The sequence below is a fragment of the Somniosus microcephalus genome, chromosome 12, assembly GCF_052327205.1.
Source record: "Somniosus microcephalus isolate GS21.2 chromosome 12, FLI_Smic_1.0, whole genome shotgun sequence".
NCBI lineage: Eukaryota > Metazoa > Chordata > Chondrichthyes > Squaliformes > Somniosidae > Somniosus > Somniosus microcephalus.
The window spans coordinates 125,735,514-125,748,224 of record NC_140998.1 but is presented as its reverse complement, the minus strand read 5'-3'; positions in this window follow the sequence as shown (position 1 = coordinate 125,748,224).

Genomic DNA, 12,711 nt, shown 5'->3' with positions numbered 1-12,711 from the left:
GTATGATGCATGTCAGGTGAATTATTCAAGGGAGAACCAGACCAAATAAAATAAGTTGAGAGGGGATGTGAATATTGCAATGTATATACCTTTAAGGGGGGAAATATCTTTTACAGCTCATGTATACTGCAGTACCGGCAGTGACCACACCTGTATATAGCACTGAGTAGTAATCTGTACAGATCAGTTCAGTGTGAGCCACGGTGAGTAAACACCTGTTGCACCGTTCTCCTGCAGTCTGTGTCTTATTATACACGGACACTACATTGGCGACAAGGCAAGTTCGAACCTACCTGCAACTCTGCATCACCTCTTGGGGATTCGTTCCTGGAGATCAATGGATTGGAGGTCAAGGCCAGAGACTCGGGCGTCGACCACAGGCAACCGCCCAGTCATCCAGCAGAGACTCGATAATTGCGGGGGAGGCTGTCGAGAGCCAGGCTTGGCTTTCCAGTCGAGGTGGTCCAGCGAAACGGGCTGGCAACAGGTAGTGCGCAGACCCTTCCCGGACAACAGCGGGCTAAAGCCCGACCGAGCGGCACAGCAAAGGGCCGAGCAGCGTCGACGGGGGAGAGAGAGAGAGGGCAGAGCGCACAGGGCACAGCCGGTGTTCAGGGGCCGAGCAGCGTCGAAGAGAGGGAGAGAGAGACGCGCAGAAACCCGCGAGGCGCTGCCATTGCCACGAGGAGCGCCGAGAGCGGCGTTGGCAGCAGCGCAGGAGAAGCGCGCGAAACCTACAGGGTGCCGCCATTGCCACGAGAACCGCCGGGAGCGGCGTTGGCAGCAGCGGGGGAGGAAGGAAAGCGCGGGAGACGCCATTTTAAGCCATTGGGAGATGCCATTTTAAACCACACCCAAAATGCCGAAGAGTGGCAGTATCACCGCATTTGACAATGAAGTCGAAGATTGGACTACATATGTCGAACGAATAGAGGTATACTGCAAGGCAAATGAGGTGTCAGATGACAAGAAAGCATTGGTATTGTTAAATTTAATGGGTGCAAAGACGTATGGTTTATTACAAAATCTAGTAACCCCAACGAAGCCAATGGAAAAGAGTTTTGAAGACATAGTAACGATACTACAGGAACATTTAAACCCACACCGCTGCTAGCAGAAAGATTCAAGTTTCACAAACGGAACCAGCATAAGGATGAAAGCAATGCTGATTATTTAACAGAACTGCGCAAACTATCGAAACACTGCCAGTTTGGAGCGGGACTGGCAGATACCTTAAGGGACAAGTTTGTGTGTGGGCTTCAAAGTGAAGGAACCCAGAAACGGCATTTATCTGAAAAGGACCTTACGCTGGAAAAGGCTTTCAGCATTGCGGTATCATATGAAGCAGCAGCACGGGGCGCTACAGAGATACAACAGAGACCGCAAGAGTATGGCACAAACGAAATGTCATATGGAACAGAGAAGTGCTATCGCTGCGGCAGAACAACACACGACCAGAATGATTGCTGGTTCAAAGACAAAGTGTGCAGACAGTGTGGAAAAGTAGGACACATAGCACAAGTCTGCAGGTCGGGAAAGAAAACCAGCAATAAGAAACCTACCAAAGAAAAGTACAAGAAGGTACATAAGATGACGGAGAATAGTTCAGACGAACAAAAGAATGATAACGACTCCGAAAGCAGGGAACTGAGTTGTCTGAAACTACATAATGTGATCACAACGGAGGATCACTGAACCATTTGGGTCACTCTCAAGATAGCAGGAGTCCAGGTAAAGATGGAATTGGACACAGGATCAGCCCTAACAGTCATAAACCGACGGGACTACGAGCGGCTATTCTCACACATACCCTTGAGAGACACAAAAATTATTTTGAAGACGTACACGGGGCAAAAAGTCTACCCCAAAGGAAAAATAAGGGTGACCGTTATATGTAACGGTAAGGAAACACCAAAACTAGACCTGTATGTATTGCAAGATGGAGGACCAGCATTACTGGGATGTGAATGGATCCGGAAAATACAACTGGATTGGCATTCCATACAGGCACTGACTGTGGCTGACAAAAAGGATGACGACGTCACACCTGGGCGACTGTCAAAGATCCTAACTGACGCGAAAGAAGTGTTCCAGCAAGGACTCGGAACACTAAAAGGCATGACAGCGATGATTAAAATTGAAGAAAACGCAAGCCAAAATTTTTTTAAGGCCAGACCGGTACCTTATGCGATCTGCCCAGCCATCGAAGCAGAGCTGGAGAGTCTGGAACGTTCAGGTGTACTGTCCAAGGTAGACTGGAGCGAGTGGGCTACACCCATCGTCCCTGTGATGAAAAAGTCGTTGAGCAGCACACCTGGGGAACCAAGGAAGGTTCGCATCTGTGGGGACTTTAAGGTAACAGTGAACCCGGTCCTTCACAGCATACAATATCCACTTCCGCGGATTGAAGATATTTTCGCCTCACTATCTGGAGGGAAACGCTTCACTAAGATTGATCTGGCCCAGGCGTATCTGCAAATGGAGGTAGAAGAAGCATCAAAAAATACCTCACAATCAACACCCATAAAGGTCTCTACCAATACAACCGGCTGGTATTCCGGGTAGCATCAGCTCCGGCTATTTGGCAGCGGGCAATGGAACAAGTCCTGCAAGGGATTCCAGGGACCCAGTGTTATTTGGACGACATCCTGGTCACGGGCGAAAATGACAGTGATCACCTTGCCAACCTGGAGCAGGTGCTCACTAGATTGCAGGAATATGGGCTCCGAGCTAACTGCCCCAAATGTGAGTTTTTTAGAAAACAGATCTCGTATTGTGGCCACGTTATCGATAAAGAGGGGCTACATAAGTCCCCAGAGAAGATTGAGGCAGTAGTCAAGGCTCCAGCACCGGAAAATGTGTCACAACTGAGGTCGTTCCTCGGGCTGGTAAACTACTACCATAAGTTCTTGCCAAATTTGTCTACAATACTACACCCACTGAACACCCTACTGCAAACTGGGGTGCCATGGAAGTGGAGTGACGAATGTAGACGAGCTTTCCAGAAGAGCAAAACACTAATCACATCGAAAGAGGTATTGGCCCATTACAACCCAGCATTACCAATTCGGTCGGCATGTGATGCGTCACCCTACGGCATTGGAGCGGTGCTGTCGCACAAATTCTCGGACGGCTCAGAGAGGCCAATAGCTTTTGCGTCACGATCACTAACCTCAGCCGAGCGTGACTACGCCCAGATTGACAGGGAGGCCCTCAGCCTAGTGTGGGGAGTGAAAAAGTTCAATCACTATCTGCACGGGCAGAAGTTCACCTTGCTGACTGATCACCAGCCTCTTGTCTCCATTTGTAATCCGAAGAAGGGCGTTCCGGTGATGACTGCGCAACGACTACAAAGATGGTCACTTTTTCTAGGGCCGCACCACTATGAGATTGAATATAAGGGCACGAAACAGCATGGAAATGCTGATGGGCTATCACGCCTGCCACTGCCTACTGCGGAGGAAGCACCAGCAGTGGATCCTGTCGAAATATTCCATTCGACTATAGTTGAATACCTACCGGTAACTAACGCTTGTATCGAAAAGGAAACCCAAAATGACCCGACACTGTCTCGGGTATATGATTTGACGGTGAAGGGATGGCCAGCACATGGCAACTCACAGTTGCCAGCATTCTTGACAAGGAGAGAACAGCTGTCAGTGTGCCGGGGGACCTTGATATGTGGATCCCGAGTGGTAATTCCACCCAAGTTAAGGGATAGAGTACTCAATGAGCTTCATGAGGGTCATCTGGGAGGGGTAAAAATGAAAAGCCTAGCCAGGGCTTATGTGTGGTGGCCGGGAATCGATAAACAAATCGAGGACCTGACCAAGAGCTGCTCAGGATGCCAGAAAGTCCAAAATGCACCACCACAGGCCCCTCTACACCCATGGGAGTGGCCCTCATCTCCATGGCAACGGGTGCATATTGATTTTGCTGGTCCATTCATGGACTCAATGTTTTTAATAGCCGTGGATGTGCACTCGAAATGGCCTGAGGTCATCAAAATGTCCTCCACCACCACGGAGAAAACTATTGCAGTCCTACGGACCATTTTTGCCAGGAATGGCTTGCCAGAACAGATTTACTCCGACAACGGATCACAGTTTGTGTATGAAGAGTTCCGGAGGTTCTTGAAAAAGAATGGGGTAAGGCATTACACATCCACCCCGTATCATCCAGCCACAAATGGATTGGCTGAGAGGTTTGTAGAAACCTTTAAGAAGGCAATAAAGGCTATGTACAATGACAACATTCCGCTGCAGAACAAGGTGGACAATTTCAGGTTCGCCTACCGGAATGCGACACATGCAGTCACCAACCAGGCCCCAGCCATGATGTTCTTTAACCGAAGGTTAAGATCTCGCCTGGATTTGCTCAGACCAAACGTACGAAGAGATGTTGAGAGTAAGCAATTCCAGCACATCCATGAGAAGCCAACAAAGAGCTTCAATGTAGGGCAACCAGTCTTGGCCCGCGACTACCGAACAGAAAAATGGCAGCCAGGAACGATATGCACATGGCAGGGCCCACTAATATACACAGTGGACGTTGGGGAGAGCATCGTGAGACGCCATGCTGACCAGATCCTAGAGTCACAGGAACAAGTCAACCCCATGTCTCACCCATACGTACCTGGTGATGAACCCGACGTACAGGTCGCATCTACCCCAGAAACAGTAGCATCGTAAGCTGATGAACCAACCAACGACAGGGGGCCAGAATCGCCTCCGCACCAAGAGCAAGACACTCGGGAAAGGCACTATCCAGAAAGGATCAGGAAGCCTCCCCAAAGACTGAATATATAAATAGACTATTTTCAGCTAATGTTGCATGTTAAAAGTGTTAATTGTAATTAGTTTGATAGTTAATCGTTAAATGAGTGTTATGGTACTGTTAATCTAAAAGGGGAGGAATTGTAATGTATATACCTTTAAGGGGGGAACTATCTTTTATAGCTCATGTATACTGCAGTACCGGCAGTGACCACACCTGTATATAGCACTGAGTAGTAATCTGTACAGATCAGTTTAGTGTGAGCCACGTTGAGTAAACACCTGTTGTACCGTTCTCCTGCAGTCTGTGTCTTATTATCCACGGACACAACAAATATGAAAATAAGATTGGCAAAGAGAGAATATGAGAGTAGAATGGCAGTTAACATAAAAGGGAACCCAAAAATCTTTTACCGGCATGTAAACAGTAAGCGGGTAGTAAGAGGCGGGGTGGGGCCTATTCGGGACAAAGAAGGTGATATATGCTTAGAGGTGCAGGGCAAGGCTAAAATACTGAATGAGTACTTTGTATCAGTGTTTACTAAGGAAGTGGATGCTGACAAAATATCAGTAGAAGTGGAAAAGCTAGAAGCAATGGAAGGGGTGAAAATTGATAGTCAGGATGTACTAGAAAGGCTGGGTATGCTTAGAGTGGACAAGTCGCCTGGTCCAGATGGCTTGCATCCCAGGTTGCTGAGAGAATTGGGGGAGGAGATAGTGGAAGGGCTTGCCATAATTTTCCAATCTTCCCTAGATGCGGGGGAGGTGCCTGAGGATTGGAAAGTGGCAAATGTGACATCATTGTACAAGAAAGGGTGTAAGGGCAATCCTAGTAACTACAGGCTGGTCAGGTTAACATCAGTGGTGGGTAAAGTTTTAGAAATAATAATCAAGGAAAAAATTAACGGGCACTTGCAAAGTTTTAAGCTAATTAAGGAGAGCCAACATGGATTTGTAAAAGGCAGATCATGTTTGACTAATCATAATCTAATTGAATTTTTTGATGAGGTAACAGAGAGGATTGATGAAGGGAATGCAATGGATGTTGTCTACATGGATTTTCGGAAGGCGTTTGACAAAGTACCACATAGAAGGCTAATTAACAAAATTGAAGCTCATGGAATAGGTGGGTCAGTGGCAGCTTGGCTAAGGAATTGGCTTAAGGACAGAAAACAGCGAGATGTGGTAAATGGCTGTTTTTCAGAATGGAGGATGGTAGACAGTGGTGTTCCCCATGGGTCAGTGCTGGGGCCACTGCTTTTTTTGATATATATAAATGACTTGGATATTGGAATACCGAGTAGAATTTCTAAATTTGCCGATGACACCAAACTTGGGGGTGCGACAAACAGTGATGATGATACCAATCGACTGCAACAGGACATAGAAAGGCTAGCAGAATGGGCAGACAAGTGGCAGATGGAATTTAATACAGAGAAGTGTGAGGTGATGCAGTTTGGCAGAAGGAACAGGGAGAGGCAATATACACTTAATGGCAGTTTTACAGGGTGTGCAGGGACAGAGGGACCTGGGAGTTAATGTGCATAGGTCCCTGAAGGTGGCAGGACACATTGAGAGAGTGGTTAACAAAGCATATGGGATCTTGGGCTTCATAAATAGAGGTATTGAGTACAAAAGTAGAAAAGTTATGCTGAACCTTTAAAAAGCGCTGGTTAGGCCACAATTGGAGTATTGTGTCCAGTTCTGGTCACCACACTTTAGGAAGGATGTGAAGGCCCTTGAGAGGGTGCAGAGGAGATTTACCAGAATGGTTCCGGGGATGGCGGATCTTAGCTACAAGGACAGGTTGGAGAAGTTGGATTTGTTTTCATTAGAGCAAAGGAGGTTGAGGGGTGATTTGATAGAGGTGTACAAGATTATGATGGGTTTGGATAGGCTAGACGGGGAAAGCCTGTTCCCACTAGTTGATGGTACATGGACTAGGGGACACAGACTTAAGGTTTTGGGCAAGAGATACAGGGGGGATGTGAGGAAAAACTTTTTTACACAGCAAGTGTTGATGACCTGGAATTCACTGCCGATGGAAGTGGTGGAAGTGGAGACACTCAATGTTTTCAAGGGGAGATGGGATAGGCACTTGAGGGAAATAAACTTGCAGGGCTAGGGGGATAGAGCAGGGGAATGGGACTGACTGGATTGCTCTACAGAGAGTCAGCATGGACTCGATGGGCCGAATGGCCTCCTTCTATGCCGTTATGACTCTATGGGGGAAAAATTCAGTTGATTAGCACCTCCCGTTTGTGCCCTAAGAGGGTGCTTAGGGGGCGCAAAGCAACTAGCACCCGGGCACGGCGATGTTTGCACCGCTCGCGAAATTGACCAGCGTTTTTGCGGCGGCGCTAAACTCTACTGCCACGATCTCCTGCGTCCGCAGATTGTGATGTCAGTCGAGCATGCAATGCCCCGGTAGCGCCCTGGACTGGATATTGAGTAGCGCCCCCTTCCTTTCCGCCTGTCACTAGTAATGACAGGGAGAGTGGAACGTTTTGCAGTCGGGAAGGGGCTGGGGGAGCGCTATTTAAAGGCAGCCTCTTCCTGCCTTTTTTGTCGGAGACATTTTTGCACCACGCATTCTGAGAGAGAGAGAGATTCTGAGAGAGAGAGAGAGACTTCTGGAGAGATTCAACGCTGTGTGAAGGAGTTTTGGCTACTGAGCAGCACTTTGCAGGTTCTTTTTGATTTGACCTTCCTTGCATCGATTTACAAGAGACTGTGGGGGCTGCACTGATTTGGGTCGTCATCCTGCACCTGCAGAATTGGAGGCATCAGAGACGCAGAGAGAGTGGCAAACATGGCCAGAGGGAGGAGGGCCAACAGGCCTCTGCACAGGAGACCTTACCCTCCCAGGGTATTCCGGGAACAATTCTCCTACATTCATTTGCCTGAGGAGCAGTGTTTGTGCAGGCTGCGCTTCAGCAAGGAGGTGGTCACTGAGCTCTGCCTCCTGCGGTAGCCAGATGTGCAGCCTCAACTGAGGACCAGGACGTCTCTGTCGGTGGCAGTGAAGGTCACAGTGGCTCTGAATTTTTATGCCACCTGCTCCTTTCAAGCAGCTACTGGGGACATCGCCAATATCTCCCAGTTCGCGGTCCATTGTTGTATCCGGGATGTGAAAAATGCCCTCTATAAAAGGAGACGCCAGTACATCTCTTTCCCCATGACCCGGTCCAAACAGCATGAATGCGCATGTGGCTTTGCGAGGATAGCGGGCTTCCCCGTGGTGCAGGGCACCATTGACTGCACACATGTGGCATTGAGGGCACCGCGTCAGAATGCAGAGGTTTTCCAAAACCGCAAGGGGTTCCACTCCTTAAATGTCCAGTTGGTCTGTGACTACAGACAGCTGATACTTGCTGTCAATGCCCGCTATCTTGGCAGCAGCCACGATGCTTTCATCTTGCGCCAGACTGGTGTGCCAGACCTTTTCCAGGCACTGCATCAGCCAAGTGGTTGGCTCCCCGGGATAAGGGTTATCCACGCTGCACCTGGCTGATGACACCGCTCCATAACCCCAACACCCCTAGTGAGCTGCGGTATAATGAGAGCCATATCGCTACCAGGAACATAATTGGGCAGACGATCGGCGTGTTCAAGCAACGATTCCGCTGTCTGGACCTCTCAGGAGGAGCCCTGCAGTACTCTCCTGAGCGAGTCTCCCTCTTCATAGTTGTATGCTGCATTCTTCATAACCTGGCAATCCTCAGGACCCAGCCAATGCCACCAGGGATTGGTGTACTACCGGAGGAGGAGGAGGAAGAGGAGGAGGATGATCAGCAGCAGCACTAAGGTGGGAGGGAGGCCCACAATGTTGAAACTGCAAGGGCTGTCCGTCAACGGCTGCTAACAAGCCACTTCCAGGCCCCTATTCAGAAGATGGCTTCTGGCATGGAGAACAACTTGATGGAAAGCAACCCGCAACCCCTATAGCCGGCCAAGGCAGCAATGATTCCAAAGGTCAAACATGTAGATTTTGAATACAACAACTTCTTTATTTAACAAACTCTGCGTGTGTCATTTATTCATGACAAACTAATAGAAACAAACACAACAAATCATTAATTAACATAACTGGTTCTCACAAGCTGGAGATAATGGGCAAAACACTAAACAAAATTATCAGACGAACCTCAGCCTTTAATAAAAACATTCCTAACATTTCTTAAGACCTCCTACTTTTTGCCCTTTGAGGGTGATCTCCATCCCTTGTGCACTTCCCCCCTTCCCACCCTACTGCTCCTCCGTAATGGGGCCCCAGTGGCTGCAGTAAGGCTGGTGGAAGGCTGCTGAATGTCAGATCCTGAGACTACAGATGCCCTTGAAGGACGCCCTCGACCAGCTCTGGGCCTGGAGGCCCCGGCTGCAGACTGCACCAACTCTGCATGGGCGGCAGCAGTCTGGGCTGGCTGTGTTGCAGGCTGTGGCAAGTGCAATGTGGAAGTGACAGTGGTGAGAGCAGGAATGTTGTCATCCTGAGAGAGAACAGCACCTCCCTGCTCGACCGACACACTGGCACTCCCACGGGGCAGCACCTCAGCATCTGGAGCAATCTGCTGGAGCACAGATTGCTGGCCTGCTGCGGCGCCGTGAGAGCCCCGGGGCAATGTGGCCGAACCAGCGCTGATGGCAGCAGTCAGTGCTTGCGTTGCCTCAATCTGAGACTGTATGAGAGCAGTCTGAGATTGGATCACATCAGCCAGTGACTGAATTGCAGCACTAAGCCGTTGTGTTGCGTCGGCCTGTGCTGCAGCGGAGTGCTCCACACTCCTTGCCAGTCCATCAATGCTTTCGGGCACCCTTCCCATTGCACCCATGAGCTGAGTGTGCATGTTCACCGCGTGGGTGTTCATTTCCGCGATGAGCCGTTCCTCCTCTGCGTCCAGTGCAGCAGGATTCGCTGGCCTGCTCTCCCTCCGGGGAGATGGCCCCCGAGCTTCCCTACCCCCATGGCATTGCTGCAGCCCACTGGGTCCCGGAGCTTCACCCTCATCAGACCCTTTCCCCCTGCTCCCCTCCAGGGAAGACGTGGTCCCAGTGTGGGCATGGGCTCCCTCGGGAGACACTGGAGCTGAGGCTCCGGCTTCCTCTTCCTCCTCGCCTGCAGCTTCACTCCCACTGGTTGGTTGAGGGCCCGTCTCCTCAGCTGGTGGTTCACCATCTGAAAGCAGGGAGGTACAAGAGTGGCTTTAGTGTCAGGACAGGGGGGCAGTAAGGGAGCAAGGACTGGAGCGATTTAGTAAGTTGGATTGAAAGTGTAAAAGGCTGATGTTGTGAGGGACAAGTGGAATGAGAAAGGAGAGAAAGCTGTCCTGAAGGGGGTCGACCTCTCCAGCAGCCACGGGACCTATCACCTGGCTTGCGACGATCCTGTGGACGTGCGCCTCCAGATCGCTGAGGGTTTGCAGCTGAGGCGGCCCTCCACCTGTCCATTGCTGCTGCCACCTATTATGAGATAGCATGGCCTGCAAGAAAAAGGACAGTGTCTGAGTAAATATGCAGCCATGTGCTTGCCTGATGTGCCTTCCATGGGTGAATAGCCCTTAATGTATGCGGCCATGTGCTTGCCTGATGTGCCTCCCATAGTTGAATAGCCCTTAATGTATGCAGCCATGTGCTTGCCTGATGTTCATCCCATAGTTGAATAGCCCTTAATGTATGCTGCCATGGTCTTGCCTGATGTGCCTCCCATAGTTGAACAGCCTTTAATATATGCAAGGTGTGGAATGTGCGTGTGTGTTTTATGAGATGGCCATAGGTCTTAGATGGGTGCTGGGCATTGGGGTTTTTACACCCTCTGGCCATAGAGTGAGGGTGAGATGGAGGAATGGAGAGGTATTGAAAAGCAGCCTCTCACCCTGACCACCCAAGTGAGGTCGTTGAACTTTTTCCGACATTGGGTGTGGGTCCTGGGCACCATGCTCCTGGAGGAGATGTGCTGAGCCACCTCCCTCCACACTCTTCTATAGTCACGGGGCAATGGCCTCCTGCTGCTCTCTGGGTACATTATAGATCTTCGGCGCTCCACTGCCCCAACCAGAGCCACCAAGGCTAGGTCGCTGAGGCGCTGAGCTCGTTCCCTGGTCCTCTCCATAGTTCTTTGCAGCAGCTTTGAGGTTGAGGTCTGTCCAGGCCGAGATTCAAGGCTGCAATGAGCAGGGTGTGGGTGGAAAGCAACATCGACCCTCCGCTTTAAGCCAGTATGTCTGTGTTCCATAGCTAACTGACATCACCTGAGCTTCGCCAGCACTCTGATTTAGCGCCTCGCTCCTCGGCTTTTGCGCCTTAAGACAGGTGTGTAGCACCTAATTTAGCGCTGCAATCATCTCCAGGGGCGGTAGAAGCCAGGTTTGCAGTCAGAGGCGATAATTTGTGTCAGGCGCTAAACTTTGCGCCCGGACGATAATTGCGCCCCAAACGGGGCGATACCGAATTTCTCCCCTTATGACTCTATGCACCAAATACAAAGAAGATAGACAGAAAAACACCAACCTGTCCATCGACTCTGTCCCATTCAGCCATGTTACAATTGTCATCATGACCCACAATGCTCCTCACCCACCTGCAGCCAGTCATTTCCTGGCAAAAAAACGATTTTAAGAAGTGGTGCAGCAGCAAGATATAAAGCTATTGCTTAAAGGGACAATGCAGCACTGGAGGAAGAAATCAAAGTTCCCAAAGAAAATGCCAGCAAGACAGAGAGTTAACAGCTTCAAAGAAAAAAGATAAATTCAGGAATCACAAAGCTATAGGGAGTTCATTTTGGACGCCCAGAAACCTATAGCAAAGTTGCTTCCACCTTGAGTCACTCACACCTGCTCTAAGAAAGAAAGAAAGACTTGCATTTATATAGCACCTTTCACGACCACTGGAAGTCTCAAAATGCTTTACAGCCAATGACGTACTTTTGGAGTGGAGTCACTGTTGTAATGTGGGAAACACAGCAGCCAATTTGCACACAGCAAGCTCCCACAAACAGCAATGTGATAATGACCAGATAATCTGTTTTTTATTATGTTGATTGAGGGATAAATATTGGCCAGGACACCACAGGTTAATTCCCCTGCTCTTCTTTGAAATAGTGCTATAGGATCTTTTACATCCACCTGAGAGAGCAGACTTAGTTTAACGTCTTATCCGAAAGATGGCACCTCCGACAGAGCAGCACTCCCCCAGCACTGCACTGGAGTGTCAGCCTAGATTTATGTGCTCAAGTCCCCAGAGTGGGACTTGGAACCCACAATCTTCTGCCTCAGATATGAGTGTGCTACCCACTGAGCCACAGCTGACACTAGATAGGTATGAGTAAAGTTGGACGCAATCCCGAGAAGATTGTTTCTCAAGATTTTCATCCAGTATGTAGAATGTATGAACTGAGATGTTATAAATATCATGAAAGACTGAACAGGCTGGGGCTCTTTACTCTAGAAAAGTGAAGGCTGAGAGATGACCTGATAGAAGTCTTTAAAATTATGAAGGGGCTCGACAGAGCAGATGTAAAGAAGATGTTTCCACTTGTGGGGAGAGTCCAAAACTAAGGGCCATAAATATAGAATAGTCACCAATAAATCCATTAAAGAAGTCAGGAGAAACCTCTTTACTCAGAGAGTGCTGAGAATGTGGAACCTACTACCACATGGAGAAGTTGAGGTGATTTAAGGGGAAGTTAGACAAACAAATGAGGGAGAAAGGAATAGAAGGCTCTGTTAATAGGGTGAGATGAAGTAAGGTGAGAGGAGGCTTGTGTGGAGCATAAACACTGGCATAGACCTGTTTGGCTGAATGGCCTGTTGCAATGCTGTAAATTCAATGTAATTCTATATATGCAAGTCTAGTCCCTTCATCATTTTAAATACTTCAATCAAGTCTCCCCGAGGTCTCTGCCTTTCTAGAGTAAAAAACCCAGCTCCCTGAGCAGGAG